Below are 13,082 nucleotides of genomic sequence, written 5' to 3' on the forward strand. Positions count from 1 at the left end.
TACTACCAGTTCCTTTCTGAAAATTCTAGACGGCAAAGTTTAAATGCAGGCTAGCTAAACTTTTTCTATGATTTTAACCAACTTAACTGCATAAATACAAAAATTACGAAGATTCTAAATTAATACTCAACAGTGTTATAAAATATGTGTGCGAGATAGCGGCCGTTTAGTGGCTGCTACCGTGCGCATAGGGCGGATGACAGCAGGTGATCCCTTGGCCGTCCGCTGCGCCACATATATGAGTACAGCCCGAGGGATAAGTCTATGATCCACGTCAGCCAAACGCCGCAGTGCGCGCTGCCTCTGATGACGCCACAGAAAGGCTGTTACTAAACATATATTTTCAGTAATAATAGAAAGTGAACTCGCGAGGAGTTTATACCGTCCTGGATAGCATAGATTTCGGAAAAGTAACTATTAGTGTACCGCCAGTAATATTATTTCGATTATCAGAAGTCAGGGCGAAAGACAATTTAACAGGAACTTATCACAGATGTCGCCTTTGATCTGCTCATAGTGCTGTTTAGGATAGAGATATTTATTGTCAGTATTAACATAATGAATATTATAATGTTGCGTGTGTGAATCAGAATACAAAATCTTCGTTTATAATCATAGTCCTGATTCTGATGAGCAAATAGAGAATATAAACATTTCTTTCAGTGGACTGGACAAGAATGTGGACTTGCAGTCAGTATGTTGTCCATCGCTTTCTGGCTGACCACAGAAATAGTTTCCAGACTCTCGTAAAAGACAGCGAAGGAAATATTCCAATTTTCTAATACTAAATTATTATTATTATTATTATTATTAACCTGCCGCCCCGCACTGTCTAGTATAATTCTGGAGGGGAAGCTTCTGGATGAAGTTTGATTGTATGTGTTGATGAGATACTGTGGTAGCTAGTGGCCGAGTAATGAAACAACTGTGCAACTTTGGGTGGTTATGCATCAATGTACTACAACGGAAGGTAAATATACCACACCAGAGTGCACATTCACCTGTTGTGAGAGAGTAAAGGAAGTCATAAGGACATATACCACATAAATTTCCTAAGAGTTATCAGTTCTTCAAGAAAATATGCAGCCTACTAAAACTAAAGTTTACGCGCTTGAAGTTGTCGTACAGTCCTTGAACAGTACTGCGATATGATTTGTACAGAGCGCTGGTGAAATACAGTATATAATACTATTGTCAGCTGATAGTCCTTGTTACTACTCTGTAACCATCTTAAAGGGTTAAATCTAAATATGATTTGATCACAACGAGTATAGTTAAATATTTGTAGTATTTTTAGCTAGTAGCCTTTTAAGTAGCAAAGCTAAATATCCACAAAAAATTTACAGCTAAGGAAGAAAACCAAGCAAAGTAGTGTGGAATACAGTAAAATACGAAACTGGAAAAAGCAGTCATAAGTATGGTAAAATGCAAGTCGAATATGACAGTAGAGTTAGAAAATTATGTTTATGGTGATACAGAAAAGTTACAACAGAACCTTCACATAACACATGTAACACAAACCGTGAATTGTGCAGAAAGCACAATGATGCTCAAGCACTGCCAGCTCTTATCGATACTGAACAGAGTTATCCTCTTTGTCCGTTACCCAGCAACAATTTCGTATGTGGTGAGCGAGAGTGTGTGCACGGCAGCATCCGAGCCTTCTTAAAGGCGTACCACGCTCTCGCGGAGGAGTCTCTCTGGTGGTCAAGAAGGAAGGTTCCAGCTGGCAACAAGAGTGCCGATCCCACTCCGAGCATGTGAGCTGGCAGGACGCCTTCAGAACAGCGCATGGCCGAGTGTACGATAAAGGCGTCGTGGCCTATGCGAGCATGCGGACAGGAGGCGAAGTGGGCAACCGTACAACAGGGGGCGGCCAGAGGAAGACCAGTTGCCCCAGTTCAACCAAACATCCTTAAACTTTGTGAGCATTTTTCAGGACATAGCTTGTTGTTGTGCACTTGCTCCACGGAGCACACTTTAACATACAGTCCAGTCTTCTCAGTGCTATTTGCTGGACCACTCCCTGTCGAGCTGTTTGTATTTTTATTTATTTTTTTAGCTGATGTTTGTTAATGGTTCCGACAAACCCGAGAATAATTGATTATTTATAGTTTCAGTCAAATGGCTTCCATTCGTTAATATGTTCTTGCTATTGTGGTTTTTAGATTTAAATTCGACGTTATTTTGATGCCAGGGTGACTGAGGAGACTATGTAAACGAGAATTAAATTCTTTTTGCCCTAAGTCTAAACTCGTCAGTAGCTTGTTCATATCCTGTGTCTTCCTTCTTGCTGCTCTCATGCCGGATTATTACGAGGGCCGTTCAATAACTTATGCCCCACATTTTTTTTAAAGACATTAATATACATAGACAAAGGTCCTTGTTAGTGTTTCACATCTGATGTTTTCCTTTGCGCCGGTGAAGTTTCGAAGCGTTCTGGCAGATGGCAGAGCCGTAGTACAGCGTCAAAATGGCGTCTACATACTACTCCCGTTACAAGCAGCATGCTGTTATATAATTCTTGTGCGGAAAAAGAATCCATAAACGTTTGTGTGCTGTGTATGGCGATGCTGCAGTTGATAGGAGTACAGTTGGGCGACTGGTAAAGAAAGTTACAGACTCAGTAAATGCAGAAGCAGAGCTCCATGATCAGCCACGCTCGGGACGGCCTGTCACAGCCACTGCTCCAGACATACTGAATCGTGTGGATGCCATTAATCGCGCCGACCGGCGCATCACAGCTCGACAGCTGGCTCTACAGCTGTCGGTCAGCATTGGAAGTGTATCTGCAACGGTCAAGACTCTCGGATATTCAGAGGAGCTCACTAAGTGAATTCAAGGCCGTTTTATTTGACCTGTTGGAGTTTAAAGATTCTCTACGGGGAACACACTTTGAAAATGACGAGAGTGTCAGTCATGCAGTGAAAACATTGCTACGCCTACAGGACAAGAGTTTTTACCAGCAGGGAATACGTGCTCTTCCACAACGTTGGCATACGGCTATAGAACGTAATGGAGACTACGCAGAATAATAAGACATCGACCAGACATGTTGACGTATATTGTCTCCAAATTCTGGCTCCTATCAATAAATATGTTCTGAGCAAAAAAATGTGGGGCATTATGTATTGAACGAAACATCAGATCACACCAGACAGTAGGACACACTCGGAAGTCCGTCTAAGTTGTCTATATTAACACGGAACTGTTTTAGGTTTCATTCCCGTTTTTGCACAGCTACTACGCACTAAATTTTGGCTCCCAAGGGGGTGGTTAGGAGACCGATGAATCAGCGACAACGGAGCAGGTATGCATCATTCTGATGGTAGATGCTTGCAAGTACTGTTTCAACTGGAACAGTTGGGTATGTAATAGCAGCGCCCGCGGAAAGGCTGCTCTAACTGCCTTGAGATTAAACTGCACGCTTAAATCTATGATATTTATTATATTTTTTGCTGGAACCGACTGAGGTCGATCATCTGAGGGCGCTAAATTGCATTTATGTACGCCAAATTCACTTTCCACACATACAGCCCAGCGACCAAAGGGTTGGCGAAATAAAAACTGTTGAATGATCATTAATAAACTGTTTAACTACGTAACGGGTAACGTGGATGTCGATATGCATGAATATTTAATTACAGTCATGTAAGGACTGTTGAAAGGGGCGTCATAAGCGCGGGAGGTTTTCTAGCCCTCATTAATGGAGGCAACTTGTAGGGAAGCAGCCTACTCACGCTGTAGTACATTCACATCAGTCTTTCCATTGTGTGCCAGCCAGTCCGCTGTAACTAGCTCTGACGTCATAAATGTTGCGCAATACTTTAAAGATCAAGCAAGTAACCTAAAACGTTTCTAGCATGTCAGGAGTAATATTAAATTAATATGTGTTGAATATCAGTTCGATAACTTTAACCATTTTCGAAATTTGGACGTTTTTCTGTAAAAATCATTGACGCAACAGAAAAGAGCTAGAGACTTAAAAATTTATATTTAGATTCCTTTTTCTTAATAATTTAATAGAAACAGTACTTTGGATCTCACCAATTAAGATTTTAGTTGAAATTCAATATTTTCTGGTTTTTGTCTTAAAAATTAAGGAAGCAAGACAGATTAAGTAGGCTAATAAATAAGGCTAGGATGTTTAAATTTAAGTAGAATGGAGATCCGCTATAATCATAAAGATGTGAGAAGTTTCATTTGAATTTAAACTATAGCGATAGCGTATCTCCAAAGGGCAAGTTCAGAGCTCGTCTACTGCGTGCATTGTAATTAAATTAATTCTCTCGCCCAAAATAATTGACTTAGCCACATCAGAATTTTATTATTTTTACTTACCTGTGTGCTGATTGCACATTTAAATTGAGAGTTTCATCGGCCATCAGCAAAAGAAGCAACGATTTATTCAATAACTTAATGTGGTGCATTACTAGCCCAGCGGCTAGTCGGGAGAGCTCATTTGATCAGGCGTTCCCTTAGCCGTCCGCACCGCGGCTTTATATATAAGAACGCTGCGAGAGGAGAAGGCCCCAGTTCTCTCCAGACGCTGAATAGCACACCATCTGTGTCGGGAGTCGCGTCGCGTCGGTATCATTGCTATAAACAGCCTCGGATGCCGTATTAGTTACACGGGATACGCGTAACCATGAAATCATTTTAGAGTGAAGTGTTAATTCTGGGATGACTTTAATTATCGATTTTCAGTTTGCGCATGTCGTATTTTCACGTGCCGCCGCGGGACAGACATTTTACCATTATTTAGCGTGGCGTTTGATGAACCTAATCATCAAATTATGGCGAGCATTCATTTAAACATTTAATTTGGACAGTTATAGTTGCATCAGCGCATTAGACTCTGAACTGCTCTGTTAGTCAGATTGTGTGGATTCTTTTTTTTTCATCTGTGACTTTCAGAATACAGAGAACTATTTTTAGAAAATCGTTTTTTGATTATGAATCCCAGACAATCTCCTTATTTCTCAGAGCTATAAGCTGCAGCTATAAGTGTGTTTCTCAGATGAAGTGGGCACTAGGAATTCTAATTACAGGCTTCACGTTTTGCTAATCACCTTCTGGTTGCCAATATTGTAGTTATAGGGCCAGTGTTGAGAACGGCAAAAGACAGCATAAATAATAGGAACATTTAAACAACATTATTTTCCACCTGCCGCCCCACAAACTGGCTCCTTCTATCATTTGTCCTACGCATTATACCTTAACAAATAGTAAAATTATGTTGCTTAGAGGTAGGACACGGTGGGGAAAGAAGAGATTCGGGTTAATTAGCATCTAAACTGGTTTCATTAAATTTTCACATTGGATGGGGAGAATAGATCTGAGTGGTACAGTTGGTCTGCTCTTGCTCGGAGCATGTGTCCGATTTTTGTATTTTTCTCTTGAGATTATGAAACTTGTATTATTTCATGCTGTATCTTTTCTTAATTCTATTTTTTTAGGCTTCCGACAGGCTGTTTCCTGCAAGTTCCTACCTATCGGATGTACTAAGTTTACCAGATCTTGTTGTTGTTGGTTCGTTATTAACGAGTTAATAGCTGCTTCCATCAGATACAAGCACTAATTTTCTAACTGATCCCAATTTTACGGCTTATTTTATTTTTTGTATTAAAAAAGTTATCTGAAATATATATCTAGATGCTGGCAATGTAGTGTGTCATTTGGGAAAATTTGAAGAGCCGCCCGTATTTGTGAACTGCTTAGTGAGTGTTTGTTAAATGTATTCTCCTTCTGTGTTTTGGAAGTACCACTCAGTGTACCATTCGGCCAGATCCTGTAGAACAGTGCGTCCTGTACAATAAACTGAGGCAGGATTTGAGTCCTGCCCAGTTTCAGTGATTGCTGGTATTTATAACTGTACTTTAAATCTTCGGGAAAACTTTTACGTTTTGTTACTTATAAACGCAGTGCTGATTTATTTCAATAAAAGTGTTAATGTGCGAATCATGTTTTCCTGGCGGCCTAGCCCTGCCACTCCCGAAGCATCTAGCCCACTGGCCATTTCAGTTATAGCAAAGCGAGGTTCTCCAAGAGCTGCGCAATTTAATAACTTCAGTTAAGCATTATTAGTGGCGACACTTTTTGATAAAAAGGATATATATATATATATATATATATATATATATATATATATATATATATATACAGGGTGAGTCACCTAACGTTACCGCTTGATATATTTCGCAAACCACATCAAATACTCACGAACCGATTCCACAAACCGAACGTGAGGAGAGGGACTAGTGTAATTGTTTAATACAAACCATACAAAAATGCACGGAAGAATTTTTTTTAACACAAACCTACGTTTTTTTAAATGGAACCACGTTAGTTTTGCTAGCACATCTGAACATGTAAACAAATACGTAATCAGTGCCGTTTGTTGCATTGTAAAATGTTAATTACATCCGAAGATATTGTAACCTAAAGTTGACGCTTGAAACCTCCGACGTTCAGTTGCGTGTTGTAACAAACACGGGCCACGGTCGGTGAGTAGCGTCTGCAGGGACATGTTTACGATGACGACCGTGTTTACGAGTGTGGCTGTAGTGCACTGTTGTGGTTTGGTCTAGCTGTCGCAGTGTCCGCATGTAGGGCTTGCTGCTATTGTTATTCTGCATTCGTCTCCGCACGCAGACCAACTGTAGTACACCGTGTTACCAGACGTCTGTGATAGTTTAGTGTTGTAGGAACTGTGACCATGGTGTATTCGAACTCTGAAAAGGCGGAGATGATACTCATCTATGGCGAGTGTCGACGAAATGCAGCTGAAGCCTGCAGGGTGTATGCAGAACGGTACCCGGACAGAGAGCATCCAACGTGCCGCACATTGCAAAACATCTACCGCCAACTGTATGCAACATGTATGGTCGTAGCACGCGAACGGGTCCGAAACAGGCCCGTCACAGGAGAAGCGGGTGCAGTTGGTGTGTTAGTTGCTGTTGCCATGAACCCACACATGAGTACACGGGACATTGCGAGAGCCGGTGGACTGAGTCAAAGTAGTGTCATGCGCATACTGCATCGTCACCGCTTTCACCCGTTTCATGTGTCGCTACATCAGCAATTACAAGGTGATGTCTTTACTCATCGAGTGCAATTCTGTCAATGGGCATTAACAGAGAATGCGTTGCAGTTCTACCTGTTTACCGATGAAGCGGGTTTCACAAACCACGGGGCAGTGAATCTACGGAACATGCATTACTGGTCCATGGACAATCCTCGCTGGCTCAGACAGGTAGAGCGACAGCGACCGTGGACTGTAAATGTATGGTGCGGAATCATTGGCGACCACCTCATTGGTCCTCACTTCATTGCAGGAGCCCAAACAGCTGCAACATACATCGCGTTTCTACAGAATGATCTGCCAACGTTGCTCGAAAATGTCCCACTGGAAACGCGTCGCCTTATGTGGTATCAGCATAATGGTGCATCTGCACATTCCGCAATTAACACTAGGCTGATCCTTGACAGGATGTTCGACGGGCGTTTCATAGGACGTGGGGGACGCATAATTTGGCCAGCCCGTTCTCCTGATCTTACACCTCTGGACTTCTTTCTGTGGGGTACGTTAAAGGAGAATGTGTACCGTGATGTGCCTACAACCCCAGAGGATATAAAACAACGTATTGTGGCAGCCTGCGGCGACATTACACCAGATGTACTGCGGCGTTTACGACATTCATTACGCCAGAGATTGCAATTTTGTGCAACAAATGATGGCCACCACATTGAACATCTATTGGCCTGACATGTCGGGACACACTCTATTCCACTCCGTAATTGAAAACGGAAACCACGTGTGTACGTGTACCTCACCCCTCATGGTAATGTACATGTGCGTCAGTGAAAAAGACCAATAAAAAGGTGTTTGCATGTGGACGTAATGTGCTGTTCCAGTCTCTTCTGTACCTAAGGTCCATCACCGTTCCCTTTGGATTCCTACGTAATTCGGTGCTGTCCGATGCACAAGATCGAACAGCGGAGGAGTGGTACTCAAGCGTCAACTTTAGGTTACAATATCTTCCGATGTAACTAACATTTTACAATGCAACTAACGGCACTGATTACGTATTTGTTTATATGTTCAGATGTGCTTACAAAACTAATGCGGTTCCATTTTAAAAAACGTAGGTTTGTGTAAAAAAACATACTTCCGTGCATTTTTTTATGGTTTGTTTTAACCAATTACGCTAGCCCCTCTGCTCACGTTCGGTCTATGGAATCGATTCGTCAGTATTTGATGTGGTTTACGAAATATATCCAGCGGTAATATTAGATGACTCACCCTGTATATATATATTTATTTCTTGGTAGACTGTGTTTGTTGTTCATTACGAGGACAGGCTGAAAAGTAATGCTTCGGAATTCTTTATGTGAAAACTCTTTAAAACTTCTTAAATAAAACAGACATTATTAATATCTTCATTTTTATTTTTCATATCTACATGTTTATTTTTCACCATAGTGACCCTGGCAACGAACGTATCTTTCCCAAGAAGACACCCATGTGTTGATAGCGTCGGTGTCGAAAGTTCGACATTACTGATGAAGCCACAAAGTCACCTCTGCTTGTACCGCTGGTAAACTCAGTACAAGCGTAACACCGACAGGCAGAAACGTGTATGAAAGAGCCTGACGGAAGCCCTAAGTCTCCTCTGCTTGAACCGCTGATAAACTTAGTACAAGCGTAACACCGACAGGCAGAAACTTGTATGAAACAGCCTGACGGAAGCCTCATCAAATAAAATTAAGAAAAAATACAGCATGGACTATCAAAGTGAAGCCGTCGAAGGTATCCTTTAAGTTCTGGAAACGGATGAAAATCAGATGCAGCGAAGTTGGGACTGTATGGAAGGCGATCGACGATAGTGAATCAAAGACGTCGGATTGTAGCGGTTGTCACTTCGGTCGTTTGTTGTGTGGCATTGTCACGTTGGAGGAGAGGGTGCTCCACCTGTGGGCGACCTCTCCAAAGTCGGCAGTCGACTACAGCACGCTGTTTCTCATGCGTCGACACAGTTAAGTCACACAATACCATGTCTCACATATCAATTCGGTACACTCTAGCGGCAGAGTGTTCCAACTTGTGTTAGCGAAGCGGGAAAGTCGACCGAGTAATATGCATGACATTAAATACCTCAAACGATATTGAGAATAGGATAAAAAATTAGGAGGTATTACTTTTCAGCACGATCTCGCCTGTTTTACGTGCACTCTTGTGCGCTGTGAAACCTAGTACTGTCCTTTGCATAGCCTATTAAGGGCCTAGTTCCTCAATCAGCCCACAAAATCAGCAATTTCACGATTTATTGGAGAAAAATAATGAAGCATTCAACGTAAACCTATTGCACAGTGTTTACTGACTCATGGACAACATTTTCTGATCTTTTAAGAGATTCTGTCATGGTTAAATCCCACCCGAGGGGTTAATTTGCTGTGTCCAAAATGAGGTATGTACTTGAGGCACGGCCTGCAGTCAGTGAATCCTACCTGAAATAAAAGAAACAAACAATTTGCTTAAATTACAGGCTATTTTACAAGGAGTAACTGTTGAAGAAATTGAACTAAAATTAGCTTATTGCTCCTTGCGAACATGGCCAAGCAGCAATTCCGTGATATCTCGGTAAGAGGTCCTTTAGTGTACACAGTTTTTCGAAATTTCACAAAATAATCAAATGGTGAATGTTTGACACAAAGGTGTAGCTTTGTCGTTTTTTAAACTTCCTGGCACACTGTGTGACGGAACGAGACTCGAACTCGGGACCTTTGTCTTTCGTGGGCAAGTGCTCTACCAACTGAGCTACCGAAGCACGACTCACGCCCCGTCCTCACAGCTTTACTTCTGCCAGTACCTCGTCTCCTACCTTCCAAACTTTACAGAAGCTCTCCTGCGAACCTTGCAGGGCTAGCACTCCTGAAAGAAAGGATATTGCGGAGACATGGCTTAGCCACAGCCCAGGGGATGTTTCCAGAATGGGATTTTCACTCTGCAGCGGAGTGTGCGCTGATGTGAAAGTTTGGAAGGTAGGAGACGAGGTACTGGCGGAAGTAAAGGCGTGAGGTCGGGGCTGAGTCGTGCTTCGGTAGCTCATTTGGTAGAACACTTGCCCGCGAAAGGCAAAGGTCCCGAGTTCGAGTCTCGGTCCAGCACACAGTTTTTATCTGCCAGGAAGTTTCACATCAGCGCACACTCCGCTGCAGAGTGAAAATCTCATTCTCGATATGTCGTTTTTTCTAGGTTACGTTTCTTGCAGTAACTGTTGAAGAAATTAAAATAAAAGAAAATTAGCTTATTTCTCCTTGCGAACATGGCCAAGCAGCAATTCAGTGAAATTTCTGTAAGATGCCTATTAGAGTGCTCACAATCCATTCCCCCAGCTTGAGATACAGTACATTTCAGGCTGACAGAATGGCGCCAGCAGGCAGGCAACTGGCCTCGGCGATGGTCCAAGTAGTTGCCTACCTGCAGGGGCTTCGGGCTACTCTGCAGAGATTCTCTTTAATGGTTTTTGAGTCATCAGTCTTCTGACAGATTTGACGCGCCCCGCCGCGATTTCCCCTCCTGTGCCAACCTTTTCACCTCACAGTAGCAACTGCAAAAAACTTCCTCAATTATTTGCTGGATGCGTTCCAAGCTGAGTCCGTAAAGGTACGTTTTTGAAATTCTCGTTAAATGTCGGCTGATGCCACCAAGGGTTTTGCTTAACAGGTCTTAGAGTGACCCTTTGCCGTTCCATTCATTCATGTGCTATTGTCGCTCTCTTCCATGATCACGCCGCAGCAGACTGTGTAATAGGTGGACTGAAAAAGCATAAAGACCTTTTGCTGCTTCATATCACATTCAGATTTCGTGGAATGCTTTTGATCGATCCCTCGTGGTTCCACCCTGTTCACCAGAGCAAAAACTGAGATCGCACTGTGCTCCAAAAGTCAGAGATAACGTTTAGTGCGTCCGTTGAGAAAGGGCTGAATCGCACAGGCGGTGTCAACAGTGCCAAAGGCTCTCAAAAACGCCGTCTGTCTGCTCATCTCACGGTGAACTGTCGTTTTCTACAGCCAAATATGTGGGAATCAACGTCCCACGGAGAGTAGTAGTTTCACTTATACCCTTCTTGCCGCCTCCTGACGCCTTTTCGGTTTGATCCTGAGCGTCGGTGTGTCTGAAATGTTTTCCTCGGCCACCCATAATAAATTTGCATGATGTCAACGCCGGCCGTCACTGTTCTGACCTCCTTAGCAGAGGAATCAGTAAAGGGTGAATCTAGGTAAGAGGAGCGGTAACTACCTCCCCATCGCATGACATATCCACAGTGGAGTTGGGCAAAACTGTGGTGAAATTTGTGACACCATTATCCCATTTGAAGAGATTTCCTTTCGGAGGTGTCGACACCTCGCCGTCTGAAGCCTCGTCGAACCAGAAGGTGATGTCGCAGGGCGCAACGCTTTTGCACCTTTACAGAAGAAAGTTATAGACACCTTTGAGCCAAATGTCAAATTTATGCGTCGGAATGGGACTACTATGGGCTTTCGAAAAGCGATCCTGTAATTCTGTTGCACAATGTAAATACTCGTAGATAAATTAAAAGACTGATGTAAGTCCACGTGCATAGCGTTAATGTTGCGTGAGTTACACGCCTCTAAATAATTATAATGTACTGTGAAGAGATAGAGATAACATGCAGTAACGAGACGGAAGTATTAGCACAATCTAGCAGTTACTGATTGACACACTTTTATTTTACACACTCTTGGGTACTGCTGATACTGCATTTGGTGTTTCCGAACAAGCAAGCGGTTCCATACCGGGCATTCAAAGGGTGGATGTTCCTTCAAAAGTGCGAGAAACACTCCACACACGTGGAAATTGGAAAATGAAAGAGAATCCTGACGTGTACAGAGTTACCACTCACCAAGATGGAAGAGGCCCTCAATGAACAAAATTACGTAACAGTCAGCATAATCATTACTCGCAGTGAATGAATAGGCTTCACCTCTAGCAACCTTCCGAAGATGGCGTTCACACTTTGCAGGTGACAACTTGCAATAGTGGTTTTCCCTTATTCTTTCTTTTTATGGTGACTTCATCTTCACACGATGTACACAGTGCTGTCCCAGGTCAACGGAACCACAGACTGCTATAGTGATTCCTCAGTTTCCATTGAAATGCTCTTAGGTACTTGCTGTATCTGGAGTGCCAGCTGCCAAGGTCTAAATTCTGCTAACAGGGGCACCTCTCGCCGTGTGCCCCCTTCAGGACCGCCTTTTCCAGATTTCATTGACCTAGGGTGTCTGGTAGCTTCTGCCGTTTGACATACCACTACCAGACCACAGAGAGATGCCAGTAACTGACACTGTTACAGACCTTTCTGCATTGACCCCAAACACCGCAATTCTGCAAATTCAGCACTGAGCGACTGCATTTAAACCCATCCATAGCCCACTGTAAGCGACCAGCTGGGCAACATATAACATGCTCAGAATATGTCAGCCAGAGCTATGGGGTCTTCGACACAGCTATGTCACAATCACCACTGCTACCACCGGGCTGCGATCCGACCCATGATTCACTGCTCAGGACCCGGCACTCAACACTCTGTGCTATCCATATTGGGGCTGCTCACCATCGCCAGAGCCTGCCATCTGCACACCACGACTGGCCGGCCAACGGTTCGGAGTAGGATACGGCGCAGCACCGAACCTTCCACAATGACAGATGACACTGTTGGCTGTCCCATGTCATGCCACAGCAGAGACACATGCAGTCCCATGGGCACCGCTGATGTGTAAGTCCCGCCGTGCCTGTGATGCCAGGTCACCACATCACCATTCGGGCAGCGTGTGTTGTTCATGTGCCATGTCCTCCTCCTTGCTGCTACCATGCCAAGGTATAGCAAGGAAAAACAGACCAAGCCAGACAGTAGGATGTACTCAGAAGGCCCCTAAGTTGTCTATGTTAATACAGAACTGTTTTAGCTTTCACTCCCATTTCTGCACAGCTACAAAGCACTGCTACATTTTGCCACACAAGGGGTTGGTGTGGAGACTGGTGAATCAACGACAAC

The sequence above is a fragment of the Schistocerca nitens genome, chromosome 6 (assembly GCF_023898315.1).
Source record: "Schistocerca nitens isolate TAMUIC-IGC-003100 chromosome 6, iqSchNite1.1, whole genome shotgun sequence".
Lineage (NCBI taxonomy): Eukaryota > Metazoa > Arthropoda > Insecta > Orthoptera > Acrididae > Schistocerca > Schistocerca nitens.